Below are 17,382 nucleotides of genomic sequence, written 5' to 3' on the forward strand. Positions count from 1 at the left end.
CCCCCCCAACATTATCCAAAATGGTATACTTGTTGGAGAAGGGGATAGCCACAGGGGATTCCTGCACTGACTGCCTCCCGCTTCTCGCAGTGACCCATCTATCTGCCTGCACCTTGGGTGTAACCACGTCTCTAAAACTCCTGCCTATGACGCTTTCTGCCACCTGCAGGCTCCTAAGTGCATCCAGTTGCTGCTCCAATCGATCCATGCGGTCTGTGAGGAGCTGCAACTGGGTACACTTCCTGCAGATGTTGTTGTCCGGAACGCTGGAAGTGTCACGGACCTCCCACATCTCACAGGTGATGCACTTTACCCCTCTAACTGACATTTCTGGCAGTAATTAATAAATTAATTTAAAATAAATAAATACTTATTAAATCCTTACTAAATTATGTTACAATTAACTATATGGTCCCTAGTGCTAGATTTCTACTATAAATATTAAATGCCAGCTAAATACAGTAATCTCCTCCCTCTGGTTTAGTTACTCTACTTATTAATTAGTTAATTAGGGTTTTAATCAATTTTTATCAATGTTTTATTTTCAAATTCTGTACAAATTCCCAACCAGCCAATCAGGTCACAGCTTTCCTGTGACATCACTTTTTCAGGTTTTTTTTTAGTTTTTTTTCAGTTTTTTTTAACCAGAGGTAAGTTTTTTATACTTACCGGTCCGGAGCTCCGCCCTCTGAATCTTCTCCCTGGATGAAAGCCGCGAATCCCCGAGGTAATTTTTTTATACTTCCAGGTCTGGAACTCCGCCCTCCGAGTCTTCTCCCTGGATGAAGGCCGCGAATACCTGAGGTAAGTTTTTTATACTTGCAGATCTGGAATTCCGCCCTCCGAGTCTTCTCCCTGGATGAAGGCCGCGAATCCCCGAGATAAGTTTTTTATACTTCCCGGTCCGGAACTCCGCCCTCCGAGTCTTCTTCCCAAGCCTTCCTTTCCAAAGCCGGGACCCCCATTGCCATTACAAAATACAGCCCATTATCAGAGCTGTCTTCCATTACTCTTCCTTCTCTTCTGTATTCTCTGCCAGTCCTTTTTTATTTTAACTTCAGTTATAAAGATTAACCTACATTTTCTATGTTTTCTAATTATTTTAGTAGACTTGAAATCTTGCATCTACCTTTTCCTTTCTGGTCTTACCCAGCCATTGATGCACAAGGATCATGGACTCGGTGATGGTTTGCAGGTCTGAGCACACCTCCAGCATCCACTAAGTGGTCTTCTGGATCTGGCTCTCAGTGAGAGTCGCCAGACTCTCGATGGAGGAAGCCATGTGCACAGACCAGAGAGAAATGGCAGCGCTCATGGCCTGGATGGACTCCTCCACTGTCCAAGCCAGGGTATGCATACCCTTTGGAAGCTCCAGCAGATCTTCACACACCTCACGCTGTAGGTCCAGCATCTGCCACCTTACTGACAACTCTAGAGGTATGCCATCAGCCTCACACACTCCTTCAAATGTCAGTGGCTTCACCTGTCACAGTCTTCATCAGCTGTTCAGGCTCATCTGTGGTGTCCACACCAAGTTGTGGCCTAGAATCTAAATGCAAACACATACCCACCAAAGTGAGAGTACCTGCGCCTGTGGAGGGTGCAGGGGAATGATGTGATGGCGCGTCCTCTGAGGATCCCTCCTCCTCAGAGGTGGATGGCTTTCCCTGATCACTGCAGCACTCTGCTGTTGTTGATGACCTGCAAGAGAGAAGATAGATTAAAGAGTTCTGCGCTGTCCACCAACTGCCCTTTCAACTGCGACTACTGTGGAGATCCATGTGCCCAGTGGAGGATGTTGGGTCACCATGCCCCATGTTTTTTTTAAATTCTTTCATGGGATGTGGGTGTCACTGGCAAGGCCAGCACTTGTTGCCCATCCCTAGCGCCCTTGAGAAGGTGATGGTGAGCCACCTTCTTGAACTGCAGCCGTCCATGTGGTGTAGGTACACCCACAGAGCTGTTAGGGAGGGAGTTCCAGGTTATTGACACAGCGAAAGTGAAGGAACGGTGATTATAGTTCCAAGTCAGGATGGTGTATGACTTGGAGGGGAACTTGCAGGTGGTGGTTTTCCATGCGTCTGCTGTCCTTGTCCATCTAGGTGGAAGAGGTTGTGGGTTTGGAAGGTGCTGTCAAAGAAGGGCAGCACAGTGGCACAGTGGTTAGCACCGCAGCCTCACAGCTCCAGCGACCCGGGTTCAATTCCGGGTACTGCCTGTGTGGAGTTTGCAAGTTCTCCCTGTGTCTGCGTGGGTTTCCTCCGGGTGCTCCGGTTTCCTCCCACACGCCAAAGACTTGCAGGTTGATAGGTAAATTGGCCATTAGCAATTGCCCCTAGTATAGGTAGGTGGTAGGGAAATATAGGGACAGGTGGGGATGTGGTAGGAATATGGAATTAGTGTGGGATTAGTATAAATGGGTGGTTGATGGTCGGCACAGACTCGGTGGGCCGAAGGGCCTGTTTCAGTGCTGTATCTCTAAACTAAACTAAACTAAAAGGCTTGGTGAGTTGCTGCAGTGCATCTTGTAGATGGTACACAATGCTGCCACTGTGCGCCAATGGTAGAGGGAGTGAATGTGGAAGGTGGTAAATGGGGTGCCAGTCAAGCAGACCGCTTTGTCCTGGCTGGTGTCGTGCTTCTTGAGTGTTGTTGCAGCTGCACCCATCCAGACAATGGAGAGTATTCCATCACACTCCTGCCTTATGCCTTGTAGATGGTGGGCAGGCTTTGGGGAGTCAGAAGGTGAGTTACTCACCACAGAATTTCCAACCTCTGACCTGCTTTGTAGCCACAATATTTATGTAGCTGGTCGGATTAAGTTTCTGGTCAATGATAACCCCCGGGATGTTGATGGTGGGGGATCCAGCAATGGTACTGCAATTGACAGTCAAGTGGAGATGGTTAGATTCTCTCTTGTTAGAGATTGTCATTGCCTGTTATTTGTGTGGCATGAATGTTACTTGCCACTTGTTAGCCCAAGCCTGAATGGTGTCCAGGTCTTGCAGCATGTGGACACAGACTGCTTCAGCATCTGAGGAGTCGCAAATGGTACTGAACACAGTGCAATCATCAGCGAACATCCCCAGTTGCAACCTTATGATGGAGGGAAGGTCATTGATGAAGCTGTTAAAGATGGTTGGGCCTAGGACACTACCCTGAGGAACTCCTGCAGCAATGTCCTGGGACTGAGATGTTTAGCCTCCAACAACCACAACCATCTTCCTTTCTGCTTGGTATGACTCCAGCCACTGGGGAATTTTCCCCTTGATTCCCATTGTCTTCAATTTTGCTTGGGCTTCTTGATGCCACACTTGGTCAAGTGCTGCATTGATGTTAAGGGCAGTCACTCTCACCTCACCTCTTGAGTTCAGCTCTTGTGTCCATGTTTGGACAAAGGCTTTAATGAAGTCTGGAGCCGAGTGGCTATGGCAGAACCTAAACTGAGCATCAGTGAGCAGGTTGTTGCTATGTAATTGCTGCTTGATAGCACTGTCGACGACACCTTCCATCACTTTGCTGATGATCAAGAGTAGAGTGATAGGATGGTAATTGGCCTGATTGGATTTGTCCTGCTTTTTGGGTAGATGCCAATGTCGTAGCTGTACTGGAACAGCTTGGGTAAAGGCACGGGTAGTTCTGGAACTCATCTTCAGTACTATTGCAGGAATGTTGTCAGGGCCCATAGCCTTTGATGTATCCAGTGCCTTCAGCCATGGAGTGAATTGAATTGGCTGAAGACTGGCATCTGTGATGCTGGAGACCTCAGGAGGAGGCCGAGATGGATCATCCACTCAGCACTTCTGGCTGAAGATGGTTGCAAATGTTTCAGCCTTGTCTTCTCCACTGATGTTCTGGGCTCCCTCATCATTGAGGATGGGAATGATTGTGGAACATCCTTCTCCGGTTAGTTGTTTAATTGTCCACCACCATTTTTCACTGGGTGTGACAAGACTGCAGAGCTTTAATCTGATCTGTTTTGTGGGCTCGCATGCTGCTTCTGCCGTTTAACATGTATGTAGTCCTGTGATGTAGCTTCACCAGTTTGGCACCTCAATTTTAGGTATGCCTGTGTTGCTTCTGGCATGCTCTCCTGCTCTCCTCATTGTATCAGGATTGATCTGCTGGCTTGGTGGAAATTGTAGAGTGAGGGATATGCTGGACCAGCCGGTTACATGTTGTGGTTGAATACAGTTCTGCTGTTGCTGATGGCCCACATCACCTCATGGATGTCAGTTTTGAGCTGCTAGGTCTGTTCTGAATCTATCCCATTCAGCAGGGTGGTAGTGCCAAACAACACGATGGATGGTGTCCTCAGAGTGAAGCTGGGACTTTGTCTCCACAAGGACTGTGTAGTGGTCACTTTTACCAATACTGTCATGGACAGATACATCTGCCAGAGGCAAATTGGCAAGGCCAAGATCAAGCAAGTTTTTCTCTCTTGTTGGTTCCCTCACCACCTGCTGCAGGCTCAGACTGGCAGATATATCTTCAGGACTCGGCCAGCGTGGTCACTAGTGATGCTACTGGGCCACTCTTGGTGATGGGCATTGAAGTCCCCCACCTAGAGTTCTGTGCCCTCAGTGTTTCTTCCTAGTGGTTTTCATCATGGAGGAGGATTGATTCATCTGCTGAGAGAAGGTGGTAGGTGGTAATCAGCAGGAGGTTTCTTTGCCCATGTTTGACCTGATGCGATGAGGCATCATGAGCTCCAGAGTCAATGTTGAGAACTCCCAGAGAAACCCTCTCCCATTTTACCCTGTGCCTCCATCCCTGATGGTTCTGGCCTGCCAATGGAACGGGACATACCCAGGGATGGTGTTGGAGGAGTCTGGGATATTGCCTGTGAGATGTGATTTGGTGAGTATGACTATGTCAGGCTGTTGTTTGACTGACTAGTCCGTGGGACAGTTCTCCCAAGTTTGGCACAACTCCCCAGATGTTAGTAAGGAGGAGGTTGCAAGGTCAACTGGACTGGGTGTGCCGTTGTCATTCCCAGTGCCTACATCAATGCTGGAGAGTTAATCCAGTTTTATTCTTTTACGACAGTCCGGTTTTATTCTTTTTTGACTTTTCTGGAGCGGTTTTGGTATAACTGAATGGCTTGCTAGGCCATTTCAGAGGGCAGTTAAGAGTTATGACTGGAGTCACATGTAGCCCAGACCAGGTAAGGAGGGCAGATTTCCTTCCCTTAAAGGGCATTAGTGATTCAGACTGATTTTTACGACAATCTGGTGGTTTCATGCTCACCAATACTGAGACTAGCTTTTAATTATAATTAATTAATTGAGTTTAAGTTCCAACAGCTGTCGTGGTGGGATTTGAACTCATGCACCCAGATCATTAGTCAGAGCCTCTGGATTACTGGTCCAGTAACATTACCACTCTGCCATCGTTCCACTAACTTGTGCCATCCATGAAGCTACTAACACTCTTGTGAACACACTCCAGTCTCACCATCTGCAATGGAGTGGTCAGCATGCAGCCAGCGAATTTCAGTGCCTCCTCCTCCATAGGTGTTAGGATGGCCAGGGACAGAACATCAACACAAGTTTGGATCCTTACTTTGGTGTTCTGATCTCTCTTTTCCTGCAGGCACAAAGATGAACAATGTTAGTCGCCCTGCAAAAGACTAGAACAACACCTACTCTGGTGGCAGCTCAGCTGTCCATGATGGGGGCACAGCAGTGTCTCCTGCATGCGGCCACTCCGGAGCGACTTTGCCACAGCCACCACTGACAGATGAACAACCATTGCTGGGATGCAACCATGTCTCTGACAGAATAACCTGCTGCCTGATCCCATTGCCACCAAATAGGTGGGCATTTGTTTTCCACCAACCTGACCCTCAGACCTTGCCACTTGTAAGCTCGTAAGAAAAGTGAGGTGTGGAATAATCATTTTGGCTGAAGGATCAAGGTCATTTACCCACTTGCAGCACTGCAGCCAGGTGCTACAGATGACCCCATGGCTGTTGACCTCCTCTGCGTCCGGGCTAGTTTGGTCAGGCGGCCCAGTCTCCTCTTCCCGTCCCTGGGGAATCAAATCAAAATCAACATAAATTAGACATGAATCAACAGACAAATCACGGTCTATATATATTACAAATTACACATTACCTATCAAATGCAACAAAGATAGATCTCACAGATTTACCAGGCAGTCCACTCATCGTTTAGGGGACCAATTTCAACCACAAAGTTCTTCACAGCTCTGAACTTCCTCAGGTAGATTTTCAGCTCCTGGCTTCCAAGATGCAGCTACCAATTCTCATCTGACAGCAGTTTTTCTTCAACCTGAACTCCATGTGTACGGTCTTCTCCCAAAACGGCACACTACTCCAGAACTTCCTCAGCTCTTCTCATGATAGCCTTGATAACATAGATCCACTAGTATTACCTTTATCTGAACCCTTCAGTGACAACCGTATGGCCGGGTCTGGTTAATCAGTTAAGTGGAATTGTGTTTTACAAGTGGGAATTTTAAGGAAAGCAGCAGTTTTCATAGGTCACATAATGATTACATTTATGCATAAGATCATTAAATTCAATTCAATGATTTATGTAAATGTTTATTAGTATTAAAATGAGCAATTAGGCAATATTAGTATTATGTGTGGACTCAACACAGCTCATTTGGATATTTAAGTTTGACACTAATCTTATGGTCCTGTTCTGCTGTACATGTTCATATTTTTCCCCAATCTGGAAAGAAAGATCCTGTCATAATAAGTAACACTTAAACTATGTTTGCTAGAGTTGGATATGAATAACCTCGTCATAAAAAGGGCTCTTTTATTGGAACAAATGCCATACTTCAAGTCGCACTCAACACTGCAAAGTTCACAGAAGCAAACCTCTTGTCCTGAAATTCAAATATATATAATTTAGTTGTGCATTATATCAATTTCATGAATCAGTGATGCTCACTTCTTGCCAACAGGTGCCTGATCCCATCAGAAACATATTATCAATAGAGCATAATATACCATGTGAAAAATCAGCAAACAGGCTTAGCTCTACTGGGTACATTAGTATAATCCTTAGTTAGAAAACTGGATAGCTCTCAAAATAAAATTATCACCTTTTGGAGTCAAATTATTTTCTCAACACTAAGGGGCTAATCCACTGAAATAAACTGGCCTTCCATATTTAAGTGGTGCTCTCTGAGTGTAGTGCAAGACACCCAAGGAAAGCCAGGGGTCAGGGGCTAGTAAGTAGCAGGAAGTCCACTTTGACGGAGTATGCATCTACAGAGTACTTAACTCGGGAATTTGTTGAGTTTTTTTTATTTGTTCATGGAATGTGAGCATCGCTGGCTAGGACAGCATTTATTGCCCATCCCTAATTGTCCTTGAGAAGGTGGTGGTGAGCTGCCTTCTTGGACCGCTGCAATCCATGTGGGGTAGGTACACCCACAGTGCTGTTAGGAAGGGAATTCCAGGATTTTGACCCAGCGACAATGAAGGAATGGTGATCCAGTTTCAAGTCAGGATGGTATGTGGCTTGGAGGGGAACTTGCAGGTGGTGGTGTTCCCATGCAACTGCTGCCCTTGTCCTTCTAGGTGGTAGAGGCCACGGGTTTGGAAGATGCTGTCTAAGGAGCCTTGGTGCATTGCTGCAGTGCATCTTGTAGATGGTACACACTGCTGCCACTGTGCGTCAGTGGTGGAGGGAGTGAATGTTGGTGGATGGGGTGCCAATCAAGCGGGCTGCTTTTTCCTGGATGGTGTCGAGCGTCTTGAGTGTTGTTGAAGCTGCACCCATCCAGGCAAGTGGAGAGTATTTCATCACACTCCTGACTGGTACCTTGTAGATGATGGACAAGCTTTGGGGAGTCAGGAAGTGAGTTACTTGCCACAGGATTCCCAGCCTCTGACCTGCTCTTGTAGCCATGGTATTTATATGGCTACTCCAGTTCAGTTTCTGCTTAGTGGTAACCCTCAGGATGTAGATAGTGGGGGATTCAACGATTGCAATGCCATTAAATGTCAAGGGGAGATGGTTAGATTCTCTCTTGTTGGAGATAGTCATTGCCTGCCACTTATCAGCCCAAGTCTGGATATTGTCCAGGTCTTGCTGCATTTCTAGAGGGACTGCTTCATTCTCTGAGGAGTCGCGAATGGTGCTGAACATTGTGCAATCATCAACGAACATCCCCACTTCAGACCTTATGATTGAAAGAAGGTCATTGATGAAGCAGCTGAAGAAGGTTGGGCCTAGGATACTACCCTGAGGAACTCCTGCAGTGATGTCCTGGAGCTGAGATGATTGACCTCCAACAACCACAACCATCTTCTTTTGCGTTAGGTATTGCTCCAAACAGCAGAGAGTTTCCCCCCGATTCCCATTTTTTCCAGTTTTGCTCGGACTCCTTGATGCCATACTCTGTCAAATGCTGCCTTGAAGTCAAGGGCAATCACTGTCACCTCAGCACAGTGGAGGGTAGAGGTGCAGTTCTCATAGTTTAAAAACCAAGGATCATTCTAAGAGAGGGAGCGAGAGACAGCGAGACCTGAGAACTGAGCTCTAGAGGTATTAATTAGGTGAGCAGATAGGTGATTGGTTAGTGAGTTTTATGGGTTTTTTTCCCTAAACCAGGCCAGTAGTTTAAGCTAGGACTGGGGAGACATATATAAGTGCTGCATTAAATTTATGGCTTAACTAGTTAAATTACTTAGTACAGCTACAAATATTCATTGAGTGATATTTCAAAACTTAAAAGCTAATTTGTTGAATAAAATACAATAGAAATGGCAGAGCAGGTGATGTGTTGTTGTGGATCACGGGTGTGATCCACAGCAACCACATCTGCACGCAGTGTCTGCAGCTCGAGGAATTTCAGTTCAGAGTCACTGCGATATATAAGGGAGGGAGAGTGTTATCTGGACACTTTGCTCCAGGAAGCAGTCATACCCTTTTGGTTAAGTACTTCAAATTTGGTCCATGGTCAGGGACAGGAGGGTGTGACAATGAATAAGGTAGGTATGGAGATTCAGGAGGTAGCACTGACGAAGCTTCAGCCCTTGCACTTGTCCTACAGGTGTGAGGCTCTTGCAGCCTGTGTAGATCAGAGCAAGAACTGCAGAAAGGATGAGCAAACTGACCACAGCACTGTGGTACATGGGGCCATTCGAGTTGGGGGAGTAAAAAAGAATGTAGCAGACAGTATAGTTAGGGGATAGATACTGTTTCCTGCAGATGTGACCATGAGTCCCGAAGGCTGTGTTGCCTGCCAGTGTTAAGGACATCTCCTTGGGCTTGGAGAGGAACTTGGAGTGGGAGGGGAAGGATCCAATTGTCGTGATCCACATAGGTACCAACGACATAGGTAAGACTAAGAGAGAAGTTCTAAGGGAGTATAAGCAGCTAGGAGCTAACTTAAAAAGCAGAATCACAAAGGTAAGAATCTCTGGATTACTACCTGAGCCATGAGCTAATTGGCATAGGTTAAATAAGATCAGAAAGTTGAATGCATGGCTCAAAGATTGATGTGGAAGAAATGGGTTTCAATTCATGGGGCATTGGCACCAGTATTGGAGAACAGGGAGCTGTTCCATTGGATAGGCTTCACTTGAACTGTGCTAGAGCCAGTATCCTGGTGAATCGAATAACTAGGGCTATAGAGAGGGCTTTAAGCTAAATAGTGGGGGTGAGGGTTCAGGTGAGGGGAAACTTAGAAAGTTAGAGAAAGGACAAGGCAATAGTGCAGGGTAGTGATATGGGTAATGATAGTCAAAATGTGACAGGAAGGGATAGACCATACACACACACACAAGAGTGCACCAGCAAATAGGGTCACAGCAGGGAAAAATGGCAAAAAGACAGAATTAAAGGCTCTTTATCTGAAGGCACGCAGCATTCATAACAGGATAGGTGAATTGATGGCACAAATAGAAATAAATGGGTAGGATATGATAGCCATTACAGAGACTTGGTTGCAAGCTGACCAAGGCTGGGAACTGCATACTCAAGGGCATTTTACATTTCAAAAGGAGACGAAGAAAGGAAAAAGAGGTGGGGTAGCTCTGTTATTAAAGTATGAGATCAGTACAGTAGTGAGAAATGATCTTGGCTCGGATGATCAAGATATAGAATCAGTTTGGGTGGAAATAAGAAATAGCAAGGGAAAGAAGTCACTAGTGGGAGTATCTTATAGGCCCCCTAACAGTAGCTATACTGTAGGACTGAGTATAAATCAAGAAATAATGGGGGCTTGTAAGAAAGGTATTGCAATACTGGTGGGCACTTTTAATCTTCATATGGATTGGACAAATCAAATTAGCAAAAGTCACCTTGAGGACGGATTCATAGAGCCTATTCAGGACGGTTTCTTAGAACACTGCTTTATGGAACCAACCAGGAACAGGCTATTTTCGACTTGGTAATGTGAAATGAGACAGGATTAATTAATGATTTCCTAATAAAGGATACTCTAGGCAAGAGTGATCATAACATGATAGAATTTCACATTCAGTTTGAGTGTGAGATTTGGGTCTGAAACTAGTGCCTTAAACTTAAATAAAGGAAATTATAAAGGTGTGAAGACAGAGTTGGCTAATCGGGACTCGGAAAATAGGTTAAAAGGGAAGATGGTAGATAGGCAGTGGCAGACAGTTAAGGAAATATTTCATAACTCTCAACAAAGATATATTCCATTGAGAAAGAAAGACTCTATGAGAAGGATGAGCCATCCATGGCTAACTTAGGAAGTTAAGGATGGTATCAAATTGAAAGAAAAGGTGTATAATTCTGTGAAGATTACTGGTAGGCCAGAAGATTGAGAAAATTTTAGAAACCAGCAACAGACAAATAAAAAAAAGAGAAATTAGAATATGAGACTAAGCTAGCAAGAGATATAAAATGGATAGTAAGAGCTTCTGCAAGTATATAAAAAGAAACAGAGTAGCTAAAGTAAACGTTGGTCCCTTAGAAGATGAGACTGGGAAATTAATAATGGGAAACAAGGAAATGGCAAAGACTTTGAACAAGTATTTTGTATCTGTCTTCATGGTAGAAGACACTAAAAGCATCCTAATATTAGTAGAAAATGAAGAGGTGATAGGGAGGGAGGAACTTGAAATAATCACTATCACTAGACAAAAAGTACTCGGAAAGCTAATAGGATTAAAGGCTGACAAGTCCCTAGAGGATCGCTAACAGGAAACAGATATTTGGGATAAATGGGTTATTTTGGGGTTGGCAAACTGTAAGTACTATGGTGCCACAGGGATCCGTGCTGGGGCCTCAATTATGTACGATCTATATTAATTACTTGGATGAAGGGACAGAGTGTATTGTAGCCAAATTTGATGATGATACAAAGATAGGTGGGAAAGCAAGTTGTGATGAGGACACAGGGGGCTTGATTTTATTCTCCATTTGAAGGCATTTCTTTTGGCAGGGGGTTGCTGGAGAATCAGCGTGGAGTCGTCCGCCATGGAACCCAATGTCATAATGCAGGTTTCTGATTTTCTCAGAGATGGTGAAGTTCCGTGGCGGTACCTCTGCTGCGATGTGACTGGGTTGTAATTTAAATCTGTTAATACTGTTTTGCATGAATTTGTAACTAATTCACCACGATCCTACCAGCCGTTCGCAATCTTATACATGACGTGCGGCACTCACGTGCTTTCATTTTCCCGTTTTTGAAAAGCTGGCGCCAGCAAGGCAAGAGTCATCGGTGCCTGCAAAGGTTAGGTAAGTTCGCTGTTGTTATCTTGTGGAATTTTTTCATAAGAACATAAGAAATAGGAGCAGGAGTAGGCCTTTCAGCCCCTTGAGCCCACTCCACCATTCAATGAGATCAAGGCTGATCTTCTACTTCAACACCATTTTCCTGCCCTATCCCCGCAACCCTTGATGTTTTTAATATGTAGAAATCTATCAACTTCAGTCTTGAATATACTCAACAACTGAGCCTCCACAGCCCTGTGGGGCAGAGAATTCCAAAGATTCATCACCTCTGAGTGAAGAAATTCCTCCTCATCTCTGTCCTAAATGACCTTCCCCTTATTCTGTGACTGTGTTCCTGGTTCTAGACTCCTCAGCCAGGGAAAAATCGTTCCTGCATCAACCCTGTTGAGCCCTGTAAGAATTTTGTATGTTTGAATGAGGGATCACCTCTCATTCTACTAAACTCCACAGAATAAAGGTCCTGTCTATTTTTCTTTCCTCATAGGACAGTCCTTCCATCCCAGGAATTAGTTTTGTGAACCTACATTGCACTCCCTCTATGGCAAGTATATCTTTCCTTATGTAAGGAGACCAAAACTGCACACAACACTCCAGGTGCAGTCTCACCAAGGCTCTATATAATTGCAGTAAGACATCTTTACTCCTATACTCAAATCCTGTTGTAATGAAGGCCAACATACCATTTGCCTTCTTAATTGCTTGCTGTACCTGCATGTTAGCTTTCAGTGACTCATAAACAAAGGTACCCATGTCCCTTTGAAATTCAACACTTCCCAGCTTTTCACCATTTAAGAAATACTCAGTATTTCTGTTTTTCCTATCAAAGTAAATAACCTCACATTTCCTCACGTTGTATTCCATCTGCCAAATTTTTGCCTATTGCTTAGCCTCTCAAAATCCCCCTTGAAGCGTCTTTGCTTCCTCCTCACAATTCCACCTAGCTTTGTGTCATCTGCAAACTTGGAAATATTACATTTAATCCCCACATCCAAATCATTGATATAGATTGTGAATAGCTAGAGCCCAAGCACTGATCCTTGTGGTACCCCCACTAGTCAGCACCTGCCAATCTGAAAATGACCCAATTATTCCTACTCCTGTTTTCTGTCCGTTAACCAGTTCTCAATCCATGCCAGTATATTTCCCCCAATCCCATGTGCTCTAATTTTGTTTACCAACCTGTTGTGTGGGACCTTATCAAAAGCTTTCTGAAAATCTAAATATACTACATCCATCGGTTCCCCCTTGTATATTCTGCTAGCTACATCCTCGAAAAACTCCAACAGGTTTGTTAAACATGATTTCCCTTTCATAAATCCATGTTGACTCTGCCCAATCTTACCATTATTTTCTAAGTTCCTGTTATCACATCCTTTATGACAGATTCTAGCATTTTCCCTATGACTGATGTTAAGCTAACAGGTCTGTAGTTTCCTATTTTCTCTCTCCCGCCTTTCTTAAATCATACATTACATTTGCCACCTTCCAATCTGCAGGAACCATTCCAGAGTCTATAGAATTTTAAAAGATGACCACCAATGATTCTACTATCTCTACAGCCACCTCTTTCAGCACTCTGGGATGTAGATCATCAGGTTTGGGGGAATTATTTACTTTAAGTCCCATTAATTTCTGTAGTACTGTTTTTTTACTAATAATATCTTGCAGTTCCTCATTTACACTGGTCACTTCATTCTCCATTATTTCTAGGAGGTTTTTAGTATTTCCCTCCATGAAGACAGACATGAAGTATTTGTTTAGTTTCTCTGCCATTTCCTTATTTCCTACTATAAATTCTCCTGACTCCACGTGTAATATTCTTGCTAATATTTTCCCTTTTACATATCTATAGAAGCTTTTAAAGTCTGTTTCTATGTTTATCGCTCGTTTACTCTCATATTCTATTTCCCTTTTCTTAATATTTTTCTTGGTCCTCCTTTACAGAATTCTGAAATACTCCCAATCCTCAGGCTTACCATTTTTTTGCAACTTTATATGCCTCTTCCTTTGCTCTAATACAATCCTTGATTTCTTTCATTGGCCACGGTTGGAACACTTGCTGGGTTTTTGTGCATTAAAGAAATGTATTTTTGTTGTAAACTATGTATTAGTTCTTTAAATGTTAGTGATTGCCTGTCTACTGTCATACCTTTTAATGTAGTTTCCCAATCCACCATAACCAATTTGCCCGTCATACCTTCATAGTTTCCTTTGGTCAGATTTAAGACCCTAGTTTCTGATTGCACTACATCACTTTCAAACTTAATGTAAAATTCTATCATATTATGGTTACTCTCTCCGAAAGGCTCCTTTACAATAAGATTATTAATTAGCCCTTTCTCAATACTAGATCTAAAATAGCCCATTCCCCAGTTGATTCCTCAACATACTGCTCCAGAAAATCATCTCGTATACATTCCAAGAATTCGTCCTCCATAATAATATAAAAGCAAAATATTCCGGATGCTGGAAATCTGAAATAAAAACAAGAAATGCTGGAAATACTCAGCAGGCCTGGCAGCATCTGTGGAGAGAGAAGCAGAGTTAACGTTTCAGGTCAGTGACCCTTCTTCAGAACTGGCAAATATTCGAAATGTGAAAGGTTTTAAGCAAGTAAAGCAGGGGTGGAGCAAAAGATTACAAAGGAGAAGGTGCAAATAGGACAAGGTCACAGAATAGCTGACCAGAAGGTCATGGAGCAAAGGCAAACAATATGTTAATGGTGTGTTGAAAGACAAAGCATTAGTATAGATAGGGTGTTAACAGACTGAAAATTGAATAGTCGCAAGTACAAACATGAAAAAAAAAGTGGGTAAGCAAACTGAACAAACTGAGACGAAACAAAATAAAATAAACAAAAAAATATTTAAAAAAAGAAAAAATAACTAAAAATGAAAGTAAAATGGGGGGCCCGCCATGCTCTGAAATTATTGAATTCAATGTTCAGTTCAGCAGGCTAGAGTGTGCCTAATCAGATGCTGTTCCTCGAGCTTGCGTTGATGTTCACTGGAACACTGCAGCAATTCCAGGACAGAGATGTGAGCATGAGAGCAGGGGGGAGTTTTGAAATGGCAAGCAACCGGAAGCTCAGGGTCATGCTTTCGGACTGAGTGGTCACCCAGTCTGCGTTTCGTTCTCCATAACATTAGTATTAATGAAATTTACCCAGTCTATATGTAGATTGAAATCCCCCATGATTACTGTATTACCCTTGTTACATGCACCTCTAATTTTCTGAAGTATACTCTGATTTACATTACCACTGCTGTTTGGTGGCCTATAAACAACTCCGATCAATGTTTTCTGCCCCTTGCTGTTTCTTAGTTCCACCCAAACTGATTCTATGTCTTGATCTTTAGAACTAAGGTCATCTCTCACACTTGTACTAATGCCCTCATTAATTATCAGAGCTACCCCACCACCTTTTCAAAGCTTCCTGTCCTTCCTGAATGCCATATACCCTTGGATATTCAGGTACCAGCTTTGGTTTCCTTGTAGCCACGTCTCTGTAATAGCTTTCAGGTCATACATAAGAATTTCTGTTTGAGCTGACAATCTGTTTTATTGCTAATGCTGCAGGCATTCAGATACAGAGACCTTAATTTAGTTTTTGTTTACTGTTTTTATAAACTCTGGCCAGAACTGCTGACACACTCAGGTTTGCAATCACTGTCCCATCCTGCCATACTCTGATCATCATTACCTTTATTGCTACCTTGTTATATTGCCTTGGCATTTCCCTTTAATTTACTCAATCTTCGCCTACATGATCCCTTTCCCACTCTATTTAGCTTAAATTCCTCTCTACTTCCCTCGGTATATGACTCGCTAGAACAATGGAGACAAGCACGGTTTAGGTGAAGTCCATCCCAATGGTACAACCTGCACTTTCCCCCAGTTCTGGTGCCAGTGCCCTACGAACCTGAACCTACTTCTCCCACACCAGTCTTTGAGCCACGCTTCATCTCTCTAATCTTATTTACCCAATGTCAATTTGCATGTGACTCAGGTAATAATCAGATAATAATCCAGAGATTATTACCTTTAATATTCTACTATTTAACCTCCCTATGCACAACCTCTTTCCTAGTCTTATCTATGTTATTGGTACCAATGTGGGCCGTGACCACTGGATCCTCCCCCTCCCAGTGCAAGTCCCTCTCCAGCTCTGAGCAGATGTCCTAAACCCTGGCACCAGGCAGGCAACACAGCCTTCTGGACTCTCGCTCTCAACTGCAGAGAACACTACCACTACATTCTTTTAACTCCCCCCACTTGAATGGCTTCCTGTACCATGGTGCCATGGTCATTCTGCTCAACAACACTATAGCTCTCGCTCATGTCCATACTAGCCGCAAGCACTTCGAACTTGTTGCTCAATTGCGAGAGCTGAGGCTGCTGCACTCCCTCCTTCGCCATCCCCTTACCTGCCTGACACGCAGTTACACCCTCCTGTCCCTGACCACTGACCAAATCAGACGACTGTATGCTCAGGGGTGTGACTGCCTTCTGGAACAAAGTGCCTAGGTAACTTTCCCCTCCCTGATGCATCGCAATGTCTGCAGCTGAGCCTCCAGCTAATCTACTCTGAGCCGAAACTCCTCAAACTGCAGACACTTACTACAGATGTGGTTGCCATGGCATCTAGGAGCTCACACATTCTGCAGCCACGACACATCACCTGTCCTGCCACATTTATTGTGTTAATTAAATTAAATTTATTTTCCTTAATTAATTTATCGTTCCCCTCCTCACCAAACTCCCTCACTCACCAAACTTCCTACTTCACTCTCTGTGCACTCAAGCAGCACACACAACAGACATTGCCACTGAGCTTAATCTGCATATATGAGGGAAGGAGAGACCTCTGCAAATGGATACTGTTGGGGGGGAAGGAGGGACCTCTGCAATCCAACATCAGGAGATGCCATTAATGGCGTCACCAATGCCGCTACCGCAATGTGATTTGGGGGGATGGCCAATGTCATTATGCTAAATGGTTTGCTTTGTCACAGTGATGCAGCTGCTAACCTCACAGGTGGGACTACCGCCATTGGCGGCGGGATAGTAAAATCCAGCCCAGGAAGTCTGCAAAGGGATATGGATAGGTTAAGTGAGTTGGCAAAAATTTGTCAGATGGAGTATAATGGGACAATGAGGTTATGCACTTTGGTAGGAAGAATAGAAAAGCAAAATATTATTGAAATGGAGAGAGATTTCGGAATGCTCTGGTACAGAGGGATCTGGGTGCTCGCGTATACGAATCACAAAAAGTTAGCATGCAGGTACCCAAGTAATTAGGAAGGGAAATGGAATGTTGGTCTTTATTGCAAGGTGGGGATGGAGTATATAAGCAGGGAAGTCTTTCTACAACTGCACAGGTCATTGGTGAGACCACACCTAGAGTAAACTGTACAGTTTTGGTCTCCTTATTTCAGGAGGGATATACTTGCATTGGAGGCAGTTCAGAGAAGGTTCGCTAGGTTGATTCCTCAGATGAAGGGGTTGTCTAGGATGAAAGGATGAGCAGGTTGGGCCTATATTCATTGGAGTTTAGCAGAATAAGAGGTGATCTGATTGGAACATATAAGATTTTGAGTGTGCTTGAGTGAGATGCTGAGAGGATTTTTCCCCTGGTGGGGGATCTGAAACTAAGGGGAACAGTTTCAGAATAAATCATCTCCCA

General features: G+C 44.0%; 1 protein-coding gene and 1 long non-coding RNA gene across 4 annotated transcripts in view; both read left to right on the forward strand.

The window, feature by feature from the left end:
* negr1 (neuronal growth regulator 1) overlaps positions 1-17,382 on the forward strand; it is a 751,054-nt gene that overhangs the window by 576,088 nt on the left and 157,584 nt on the right. The gene's annotated exons all lie outside the window — the stretch shown is intronic.
* On the forward strand, positions 657-14,186 carry LOC137372871 (uncharacterized). The gene is made up of 3 exons (XR_010975515.1): positions 657-804; positions 12,181-12,237; positions 14,047-14,186. It is a non-coding gene; the product is annotated as an uncharacterized lncRNA (long non-coding RNA).

Source organism: Heterodontus francisci, chromosome 8 (genome assembly GCF_036365525.1).
Source record: "Heterodontus francisci isolate sHetFra1 chromosome 8, sHetFra1.hap1, whole genome shotgun sequence".
NCBI classification, from domain to species: Eukaryota; Metazoa; Chordata; class Chondrichthyes; order Heterodontiformes; family Heterodontidae; genus Heterodontus; species Heterodontus francisci.